Raw genomic sequence first — 10,652 nt, 5'->3', positions numbered from 1 at the left:
AGTCAGTTTTGGGAGCTTATGACTTCCCTATGGCACTTACAAGCTATGAGACCTTGCACAAGCCACTTATGCTTTCTGAGCCCTAATTTCCTCATCTGTAAAATGGGATGATGACAACACATACCTTGTAGGGCTGTAAGGACTGAATATACTGATATTTGCGAAGCATGTGGCACCGCACCGTGCCTGAACAGTAAGGGTTCAACACACGGTAGATGTTTGAGTTTTGTATGCCAGAACCAGGAGCCTTGTGCAGAGGGCTTGGAAGGGAGAGTGACTCAGCATGCAGGAACTGGGACAAGAGAACAGAAGAGCGTAAAGGAGAAGCAGGCTGTAGGCAGCTGTCCCCAGCCGGAGCACAGGGAGCTCAGAGCGGATGGAGAAGCGGCAGACGGTGGGCAGCAGCCCTCCCAGGATCATCTCTGCTCTGGGGGGTGTCTGAGAGCAACTAGCAAAGAAGAGTGGGCAGCAGGGCTGAGACAGCCCATGGGTCCCAGGAATCCAGATGGCAAAGGGACAGGGGCTACAGAAGGCTGGAACAGAGGCAGCCGAGCCTGCCGCCACCAAGTCCCCTAGCTTCATCCCTGCTTACCCTCTTCCACACTGCAGCCAGTCCCTCCCGCTTTTTCAGGAGCCTCACATCATCCGTACGTCATTCTTTCCAACTTCCCCCTCTTTATTACTTCTTTCAGATCAATACTTGAACATGCTCAAATCTTTCCCTGTTTAAAAACAAATAAGCAAACAAACACCCAACTCCACATCCCCTCTGTCACTACCCTACCATTCCTCCTTCCCTTCGCTGCCAAACTTCTCTTGTCTCCTTCCCACTCGCTCCAGCCTGGCTTCTCCCTGCAAAACTCTCCAGAAGGGCTTCCCTGGTGGCGCAGTGGTTGAGAGTCCGCCTGCCGATGCAGGGGACGCGGGTTCGTGCCCCGGTCCGGGAAGATCCCACGTGCCGCGGAGCGGCTGGGCCCGTGAGCCATGGCCGCTGAGCCTGTGCGTCCAGAGCCTGTGCTCCGCAACGGGAGAGGCCACAACAGTGAGAGGCCCGCGTACCGCAAAAAAAAAAAAAATAAAATAAAAAAAAGTCTGCTGAGCCTGCTCCTGCCCAATCACCAAGAACAATAGAAGACTTGCTGTGCATCCTGGTGCAGGCCTTCTGTGTCTCTGGACCTCTAGTGTACAAATGAGAAACGAGAGGTAGCTGGTTTCCTTGTGCAGCAGAAGAGGGATAGAGGACCCCACACTGCCTCCCCCGTAACAGGAAACAGTAGAATGATAAGGAGCATCTGCACTGCATTTCATGTCACAATGGGACAGAATATGTTCCCTGCTCAGAGCCCTTTAGCGGTTTTCCAATCACACTCAGAATGAGCCTCAAACTGCTTGTACAAGGCCTCCCAGGGACTATAGCTCCTGCCCTTCTCTTCAACCAGCCTCGTCATCTGTCACACCATCCACTTACCCCTCACTCCTTTCTGTCCCTCCTGGCTCTCCTCAAAAACACACAATGTACTCTTGCCACTCCTGCTTCAGCACTTTTGCACTTACTGTTTCCTTTGCCTGAAACGGTTTTCCTCTACGTTCTCCAGTGCAGAATCTACTAGCCCCTGGTGGCTCCCGAATACCTGAAACGTGGCTCCTCCAAATTGAGATGGGCCATAAATGTAAAATGTACATGAAATTTTGAGGACTCAGTTCACTAAAAAAGAATTTAAAATATCAAATGAATGCTTTTGATATGGACTGCATTCTGAAATGATAATATTTGGGGTATGTTAGATATGTAGGATTGTTGTGAGGACCTAATATGCTGAGATTCGAAATATATTATTGAAATATATTGTTAAAGTTAATTTTACCTTTTAATTTGCTTTTTATTTTTATTTTTTAAATAGATTTTTTTTATGGCGGTTTTAGATTCCCAGCAAAATTGAATGGAAAGTACAGAGAGTTCCCGTATACTTCCTGCCCCCATAAACGTGCACTCTCCTCTACTATCAACATCCCACAACCTGTTACCTTCAGTGAACCTACATAAACACATCATTGTCATCCAAGGTCCTTAGTTTACATGAAGGTTCAATTTTAGTGTTGTACCTTCTATGAGTTTTGACAAATGTGTAATGACATGTGTCCACTATACAGAATAGTTTCACTGCTCTAAAAATCCTCTGTGCTCTGCGTATTCTTCCCTCCCTCCCCCATAACCCTTGGCAACTACTTTGCTGTTATACATTTCTAATGTGCTACTAGAAAATTTAAAATTGCAGGTGCGGCAGCAGTGTATTTCTCTTGGACAGCACTGCTCTGGATGGTCACAGGGCTGCTCTCTTCCTCTGTTCAAGTCTCTGTTCAAATATCACCTCCTCCATGTGACTCTCTCTGACTACCCACCCTATTTAAAACAGTAGCTCCCATGGGAGTTCCCTGGCCAGCCAGTGATTAGGACTTGGTGCTTTCACTGCTGTGGGCTGGGTTCAGTCCCTGGTAGGGGACTTGGCTCCCAAACTAAGATCCTGGCCATGCATGGCGCCACCAAAAAAAAAAAAAAAAAAAAAAAAAAAAGAAAGAAAAGAAAAAGCAGCTCCCACTCCCATGTTTTCCTTTCTACTTTATTCTTCCTCATAGCAGTTATTATTAACTGCACTATACTGCAAATTTAGCTATTTATTTAATATCTGTCTCCCCTATTAGAATTTAAGTTTTATAAGGGCAGAAATTTCTTTGGTCTTGTTTTTTTTTTTTTTTTTTTTTTTAAAGCTTTTAAGTGCGGGCCTCTCACTGTTGTGGCCTCTCCCATTGTGGAGCACAGGCTCCAGACACGCAGGCTCAGCGGCCATGGCTCACGGGCCCAGCCGCTCCGCGGCATGTGGGATCTTCCCGGACCGGGTCACGAACCCGTGTCCCCTGCATCGGCAGGCAGACTCTCAAGCACTGCACCACCAGGGAAGCCCTCTTTGGTCTTGTTTATCACTGTATCCCCAGCTCCTCTAACAGGACCTGGCACACAGTAGGTTCCCAATAAGTACTTGTTTAATCAATTAATAAGTGTAATTGTCACGAAATCCAAAGGTCTCTTGAGTCAAGTAACTGAAATGACAGCAGGGACGACAGGAACGAAATGACGACAGCAAGAAATGCAACAGCAAAAGTGTCTCCTGGTAACTCTCTTGAGAGTAAGGAATCTTTACCAATGTTCTTTGTGTCTCTGGTCTAAAGTGGTCCCAGGTCCATGCCAAAACCAGTCCCCATGGCCAGAGGAAAACCCATCACTGACTGGGTTAGGTGATGTCAATTTCATTCCTTTTCTTTTTAAAAAATTAATTACTTACTTATTTGGTTGCGCCAGGTCTTAGCTGTGGCATGCGGGCTCTTTTAGTTGCGGCATGCAGGATCTAGTTCCCTGACGAGGGATTGAACTCCGGCCCCCTGCATTGGGAACACGGAGTCTTAACCACTGGACCACCAGGGAAGTCCCTTCATTCCTTTTCAATTTAACTTTTCAACCACTCCCTTCCTACTGAACATGGCCTTTCCATTGTTCCATGACTCTCCTAGTTTTTCTTACCTCTCTGGGTTCTTCTCTTCCACCTAACCCTTAACTGTTGATACAGCTCAGGGCTCTGTCCTCAATCTTCTCTCCTCACTCTTCATACTTGTCTTGGGTGAATACAACATGGATTCACTTTCTATCCTTATGCAGACAAATTCCCACATCTATTTCCAGACCTGGCCTTTCTCCTGAGCTCCAGGCTTGGAGATCTCCACTGGGTAGCCCAAGGGCACTTCAAAGGGAACGTATCTAAAAGTGAACACAACATCTTTCTCCCAGACCTGCTCCTCCTTCTATGTAACCTTAGAGAATGACACTATTAATCTGCCTGAGACAGAGATCTGGAAGTCACTCTTTGGCATCTCTTCTCCCTCACCCCCCAAGGACTTCATCCTTAAGTCCTGTGGATGCCATTCTCTATACCTTTGATTCTATGCACTTCTCCCCATCTTCACTGCTATCACTCTCATCCGAGATCTTGTCCAATCTTGCCAGGACACGTTTAAATGTCTTCTAACTGGCACCTATTGGTGGCTTTCTCACACTCAATTTAGGCTCCCTCTAGTCTGTTCTCCTACAGCACCCAGATTGATTTGTTTTCTAGAATGCATATTGGATGAAGTCCTTCCCTGTTTCAAATGTTAGAATGGCTACCATCAAAAAGACAAGTGATAACAAGTGTTAGGATGGGGAGAAAATGGAACTCTTGTGCACTGTTGATGGGAATGTAATTTGGTACAGCCGCTACGAAAAACTATTTGAAGGTCCCTCAAAATATTAAAAATAGAACTACCATATGATACAGCAGTCTCACTTCTAGGTATACATCCAAAGGAAATGAAAACAGAACGTAAAAGAGATATCTTCACTCCCATGTTCATTGCAGCATTATTTACAGTAGCCAAGATATGGAAACCATCTGAGTGTCCATCAATAGATGAATGGATAAAGAAGATGTGGTGTATATATATATATATATATATATATATATATATATATATACACACACAAGGGGATATTATTCAGCCATGAGAAAGAAGGGAATTCTGCCATTTATGACAACATGGATGGACCTTGAGGGCATTATACTTAGTAAAATAAGCCAGACAGAGAAAGACAAATACTGTACAGCATCACTTATGTGTTCAATCTGAAAAAATAAAGAAAAATAAAGAAAAGAAAAGTCAAACTCATAGAAAGAGAGAGTAGAAAAGTGGTTGCCAGGGGCTGGGGGTTGGGGGAAATAGGAAGAGGTTGGTAAAAGGGTACGGACTTTCTGCTATAAGATGAACATGTTCTGAAGCTCTAAAGTAAAACATGGTAACTATAGTTGATAACACTATATTGTATAATGGAAATTTTCTAAGACAGCATAAGTTAAATGTTCTCACCTCTCCAAAAAATAAAAATAGAAAGGCAAATATGTGAAGTGATGGATGTATTAATTAAATAAATGCAGGGAATCCTTTTACAATATATGTGTTAATTAAATAAATGAGGGGAATCCTTTTACAATGTATATGTATACTAAATCACCATGATGCACACTTTAAATATCTTACAATTTTGTTTGCAGTTAAACCTCAATAAAGCTGAAAATAAATCAACTCTCCAATGGCTTCACATGGAACTTGGAAGAGAGTCTGAAACCCAACATTGTGCAGCCTCATTTTGGACAACTTATCCCCGTAGTGCTCTTTATGCCAATTATTCCAGACTTCTTCAGTTCCTTGAGCGCCCTGTCCTCTCAACTGCAGGTCTTTGTACATATTGATCTGCTTAGTCTCTTCCTCTGCTGTCCTCACTTCATTGATCCATTCGATTCAAGCTTTCATTCATTCAACAAGTATCTGTTGAAAGCCTACCACGTGCTCGGCACCGTAGGGATACAGCAGTGAAGAGCACACACACGGTCCTCCCTCTCATGAAGCATCCTGGAGGGGGAGACAAAAAAATAAACCAGTAAACACATAAGCAAGATGATGGCAAAATAATAAATGTTAAGAAGGAACTAGGGCTTCCCTGGTGGCGCAGTGGTTGAGAGTCCGCCTGCCAATGCTGGGGACACGGGTTCGTGCCCCGGTCTGGGAAGATTCCCACATGCCGCGGAGCGGCTGGGCCCGTGAGCCATGCCACTGAGCCTGCGCATCTGGAGCCTGTGAAGGAAATAAAACACGGTTTAAAGGAAGTCGCTACTTTAGATGGGTGGTCAAAAACACCTCTTTGTGAAGGTGACTTGTAAGCTGAGTCTTGGATGATGAAAAAGCCACGAGTTATGCATAGATTTTAGGCAAGAGGCAGGAGCGGGGTGGATTTCAGGCGACCAGAACAGCTTTGTGAAGCCCAAAGATGAGAAGAGATGTTTATTAAAGGAACAGGAAGGTCTGATTTGTTGGAATCCAGTGACCATGGGATCTTGAGATTAGGTCTAAGCAAGGGCCAGATTGTATAAAGCATTATGGACAATTATATATGGAGTTGATATTTTATTCTAAGTGCAAATTGGAACTGTGCATGACATGACATGATTTATGGTTAAAAAGATTCACTTTGGCTGCTTTGTGGATTGAAATGGGGTGGGAGCCAGAGTGGAAGCAGAGATGATTCAGAAGGTGAGCGCAGTTGTCCAGGTGAGCGATGGATTAAGGTAGTAAGAGGAAAATGGAGGAAGTGGATGCATTCAGGATACATTATGGAGGCCTTTTGTCAGACCTTCCTGATGGGGCTGAGGGGAATGAGAGAAAGAAAAATCAAGAGTAACTACTAGGGACTTCCCTGGTTGCACAGTGGTTAAGACTCCATGCTCCCAATGCAGGGGGCCCGGGTTCCAGCCCTGGTCAGGGAACTAGATCCCACATGCATGTTGCAACTAAGAGTTCGCATGCCACAACTAAGGAGCTCACCCACCGCAACTAAGGAGCCCGTGTGCTGCAACTAAGACCCAGTACAACCAAATAAATAAATAAATATGTTTTTAAAAATAGAGTAACTACTAGATCTTTGACTTGAGTAAATGGGCAGGTAGTGGAGCCATTTTCTGAGATGGCCAAGACTGGGAGAGAAACAGTTTTGTAGGTGGTAGGGGGCAGATATCAAGAGTTCTATGTGGGACATTTTGAGTTTGAGATGCCTATGAGACATCCAGGTAGTGATGGGGATGTCAAGGAGGCAGTTGGATGTGAGTCTGGAGCTAGAAGGAGAGAGATGAGAGCTGGAGCTACAGATGGGACATAAGTCTGGATGTCATCAGTGTATGGATGGGGGGGAATCAATCAGAGAAAGATGGAAGGAAAACATTCTAGGCAGAGCTTAGAAATCTGTAAGGTCCCACCCAGTTTGGGGATTCTGTGCTACTTTCTCTATGTGGATACTTGAACTTTACAGGCCTCCAGCCTCTACCCATGGTCATGTTTCATCTTCACCTTCAGTCAGACACCTGTCTAATTCCAGAGGGTCCAGAAGAGCAGGTGGGGATAGAGGACAACAGTGGAAGGAATAGCCACTGTTGAAGAGCAAGCTTTTGCATGAAGGTGGATGACTGAAATTTTCCACTGGAACAAGAACCTAGAAGGACAAGGATGAAATGCCTGGTAAAAATACCTGGCCTCAAGCTTCTAGAAAGTGTCCCTTCTCTGTGCTCCCTTCCAGGGTATCCTGTACTTTCCCCATCTCAGCATGAATCAGTAGAAGTATAATTGCCCTTTTGCTTGTCTATCTCCCACCTAGGCTGTGAGCAACACAAGGGCAGGGGCCGTGTTTTTCTGGTTCATTTTAAAAATGAACCAACACAAAGCTTAGTGCTTGGCACTGAGTCGATGCTTAATTAGTGTTTGCTGAATGGAGAGTGAGTGTCATTCTTCTGATGTGTCTGGAAAGCTGGTGGCCCAAGCAGCAGTCTGGGAACCTAGTTCAGGACTCCAAATAGGATAAAATGTTCTGGCAACCCTCCGAGGAGAGAACTCTGCTCAGGTGTACAGGGTGTGAGGTTCCCTAGTTGCAAGGCCACTAACTTCTGGAGGGAATCGGCAGAGACCTCCAGTTCGTGAAATAAGGGACAGTAGAGGGGAACACTTATCAGGCCCAGAGGACATTTCAGAAGGGAATAATTCTTTTTTTAAGGCTGCGCTGTGTGGCATGCACGATGCAGGATCTTAGATTCCCCGACCAGGGATCAAACCCGTGCCCCCGGCATTGTGAGCTCAGAGTCTTAACCACTGGACTGCCAGGGAAGTCCCATAGAAGGCAATGATTTTTAAATGCCTTACCCCGCTATCACCCTGTGAATCCTCAAGGACAAAGACCTGATCAGATTCACATCTGTGTTCCCAACAGAACTCAAAACTGCCCCCAGCACATAGTATTCCTCAATAAAAAATTGCTGAAATGAATCGAAGCCCAGTAGCCCAACATTACTGGCCAGCTGCCGGCTGCAGATAGCTTGGCATGTCTCACCAGCAACTCAACCCCAGGGTAGCACTGATGGAGCTGGAGCCTCAGGGAGACACAACTGAATGTCCTAAGTCCAGAAGCTTCTGGAACCTCCACCTTCTCACAGCCCACAGCATGAATAATTCAGGACAGGATTGGTGGTCGGATTTGGGAAGGACACTGAGGTTGGAGAGGAGGAAAACCTTTCGATGTTCTCTAGTCAGAGAGGCTGGGACTGCAGGCGTCCTAGGGGACTTGACAGCCCTCCCCCATGAGCTCCCCTCAGCTGGCCCAAGGTCCTGCCCACAGATCCTGGCACCTATGGAGACTCAGCTTCATCCCCAGGCTCCCCACATTCTGGCTATGCTTTCAGCTGGTCTTCCCCCTTGGCACCCATGTTCCCGTCTCACCAGGGAAGGGTTTTTGCACTCATTTCTAAGTTGAGAGTGATTCCTTTATTGCCTCTTCAGCTTTTTGCCTCAAGGCATAAAGGAACTTTAGAATCAGGCTGAAGAATTCTCCTGGGCTGAGGCCTCTGCAGGTTTCTGTGGAGAGATATCCCACACAGGGACCTGCACTACCGGCCCAGGTACCGTTTAGGTTACAACTGTGGACTCCTGACCTTTCTCTGGAAGTCTAAGAGGTACTTGTGGTCCAAGGAAAAGAACACTTGACTGAGTCAAAGGACTTGGGTTCCTTGTTTTGGCTTCAGACAGTAGAGACTGATGGTTAGAGCATGAGGTTTGGAGGCAGGCCTGGCAAGCCTCAACACTAGTTTGCTTTGTGGGCTTTAGTAAGTCACATAACCTCTCAAAGTCTCTATTTCCTTATTTGTAAAATGAGGATAATAAAGGTACCTACTGTGCAAGGTTATGGGGAGGATTTAACAAGATAATATATACAAAAATACCCAGGGCATTGTCTAGTTCTTAGTAGGAGTTTAGTAAGTGATAGTTCCTTTCCCTTATTTAATGGGGGAGAATGCATGCAAACAGAAATCTAGAAGGTTTCAGTGAGTGGAAATCATCCCTTCCCATCCCCACTGTCCCTACCTGGGATCAGGGCTTCCTTACCTTTTGCTGGGACTATTGCAGTAGTCCCCCAGCATAACCATCCACACTTATCTTGAGCCTGTCCTTGGTTTCTTTCACTCTTCTGCTTTCCACCTTCCTTGGCTGCTCATAGCCATATAATTTAGACCAAATTTCTTTTTTTTTTTAAGTACCGGTTTTTAAAGAAATATTTTATTTATTTATTTTTGGCTGTGTCGGGTGTTAGCTGCAGCCCCTGAGCTTCTCTATAGTTGAGGTGTGCGGGCTCAGTAGTTGTGGCAGGGGGGTTTGCCCGGTGGCATGTGGGATCTTAGTTCCCCCACCAGAGATGGAACCCATATCCCCTGCAGTGGAAGGTGGATTCTTTACCACTGGACCATCAAGGAAGTCCCTAGACCAAACTTCTTAGCTTGAAGGTCAAGGGCCTCAGTAATTTGGACCAACCCACATTTCCCCAATAGTTACAGTGAAAAAGAACACAGGATGCGGGGTGTGAAGACACAGATTCCAGTCTTGGATTGGCTCCTTTCTTCCCAGATGACTGAATAAATCATCTAATCTGTTTCCACATCCAGAAATTGAAGTATTGATCTTAACACTGCCTCATGGGATGCACTATGATTTACAGCTAATTGTTCATCTTTATTGCTAACCCAGTGAAGCCAGCGGGCAGGGACCATATGCATCTTGTTCATCACTGTATCCTTAGCGCCAGGCACAGGGCCTGGCACAGGGTACATGTTTGTTGAATGAATGAATGAATAGCATGGTGAGGATTAGGTGTGGCATGACCCAGGTGAAGCACCTTGCACGGTCCCCAGGAGGCACGCCCAAATGGTAGCTCTTGCTGTGCAGACTACTAGTGAAGTGACTTTAGACAAATACCCTTCCTTCTCTGGACATGTACATGGATCTGTACTAGGAGAGCATTGAAGGCACTCTTTCTTGGCTCTTATTTACTGTATCACTAGGCAGAGCATACAGAAGGAGCTCAATAAATGTTTTCTCAGTGGATGAAGCCTCTTCCAAGGCTCTGAATGGGGCTACTGCTGTCTAAACCAGAGTCTGAGTTTCTTCCTGGGGCCTGGTTCCTCTCTGCCCTTTACCCCGCGGAGAAGACGGGGCCTCCTTCTGGTTCCTCCTACATTCAGTTCCAGAAGCCCGGCGTGTAAGTGGACCCGCAGGGCGCTCTCGGAGGGGGAGCTGGAGCCCCAGGAGTAGGGACGGAATATGGGTTTAGGGGAAGCAGGCAAAAGGGGGGTAGGCAGGGGGACGGGCTGTTCGAGAGCCGGGTCCGGGCTGAGAGACAGCCCCGCAGCCTGGGAGAGCGACCCGGGGACCTGGGGTGAGGAGCTCCAAGGGGGCGGGCCGCGTGAGCCAGGCCCGGGTCAGCGAGCGGCCGCGGGGCCGGAACAGAGAGGGCGCCGGAGCCGAAGGCGGGGAACGTGGGGGTGTGAGTTGGCCCCGGGGACGCGGGCGGCCGCAAGGGAGGAGTCACGGGGGGAAGGACCCTGAGGGAGGACACGGGGTCAGTGCCGAGGGCTTGCGGGCTCGAGGAAGCTGCCGCGGGTGGGGTGCAGAGCGGGGAGCGCGCATCGGGGGGTGGGGGCGGC

This window comes from Lipotes vexillifer, unplaced genomic scaffold (genome assembly GCF_000442215.2).
Source record: "Lipotes vexillifer unplaced genomic scaffold, Lipotes_vexillifer_v1.1 scaffold213, whole genome shotgun sequence".
NCBI classification, from domain to species: domain Eukaryota; kingdom Metazoa; phylum Chordata; class Mammalia; order Artiodactyla; family Lipotidae; genus Lipotes; species Lipotes vexillifer.
Note: the sequence above shows the minus strand (reverse complement) of the source record.